Raw genomic sequence first — 1,134 nt, 5'->3', positions numbered from 1 at the left:
AAATACCTAAAAATCAACCACTTTTATACTTTGCCCATCATTACCCAATCTTTTCATGTCCTTGCCAGATCTTTCCCATTTCCTTCACCCTCTCCCTCCACCCACCCACCAAACTGTGCAAACCTATGTTTTTGCCACTACTCATCCTGATCCTTTTGCTCCCACATGTTCCTCCTTAGGTCCCCATATATGTTTTACTAGTTATCCTTCTATTTTTTACCATAATGGACTTAAGCGACATTTGTCCTGATGAGACTGAGTTAGTTCACTCCTAATAATGCTCTCATGTCTCTCTCAAGTTATATAAAAGTTTGGTTTTGGATTTTTAAAAAGTCATTATTTGAGTGCTGCATGGTATTCTATTGTGTGAATGTACCTCAATTTCTCTATCCATTCAGTTGAGGCTGGACATTTGAGTTCATTTTTTGCTCTTGAGATCATAAATAATGCTGCTATAAACAATGGTGTACAGATCTCCGCTGGTGTCTCACTTCTAATTTCCATGGGGTATATTCCTAGTAATGGAATAGCTGGGCCGTACAGTTTCTATGCTCAATTTTTAATCAAACTGCTTTCCTGAGTGTTATATCATTTTACAATCTCATCAACTGTTTATAGGAGTTCCCTCTCCAAAATGTATTACTTGTTCCCCTGCTAAACTTTGCCACTGTTACTGGAATAAAATGGTATCACATTCTGATTTTTATTTGCATTTCTCTTTTTTTATCTATTATTTAATCTGTTTAGTGCTCACACTTATCCTTATGAAGGTGATTGTGCCACTGTTTCCATTTATAAATGAATAAATGGAGGCTCAGAGATGTGGCTAACTTGTCTAAGGTAGAGGTGGAGTCTAGAGCCAAGATCAGGAGTTGTGTTCAGAGCTTTCTCTAATCTTTGTGCTACATCACCTGTATGCTGAGACTTTCCAGGTCTATGATTTTCTTCGGTTGTAGACACAGACATCGGTTCCTTTGCTTGAAACTTTCAGTGGTTCCCATTGTCATGTTGACTGTTTCCAGTCTAAGTATCCTTTCTGTTCCTTCACTTGTTTGCCAAGTATTTTTTGACCACTTACATGTTGCAATAAGGTGTGCCTGATTTAGATTACGCTTTTTTTTCTTTATTATTTTT

At 37.2% G+C, this 1,134-nt stretch overlaps 1 pseudogene; it reads right to left on the bottom strand.

The window, feature by feature from the left end:
• The window catches only part of LOC102846265, a 3,581-nt pseudogene extending 2,615 nt beyond the window's left edge, over positions 1-966 (bottom strand).
• Positions 967-1,134: the final 168 nt, after the last annotated feature.

Source organism: Elephantulus edwardii, unplaced genomic scaffold (genome assembly GCF_000299155.1).
Source record: "Elephantulus edwardii isolate Elephantulus edwardi_28Jun2011 unplaced genomic scaffold, EleEdw1.0 scaffold00078, whole genome shotgun sequence".
In the NCBI taxonomy this organism is placed as follows: domain Eukaryota; kingdom Metazoa; phylum Chordata; class Mammalia; order Macroscelidea; family Macroscelididae; genus Elephantulus; species Elephantulus edwardii.
The sequence above is the reverse complement of the archived record's forward strand: the minus strand, read 5'-3'. Positions and strand labels throughout refer to the sequence as shown.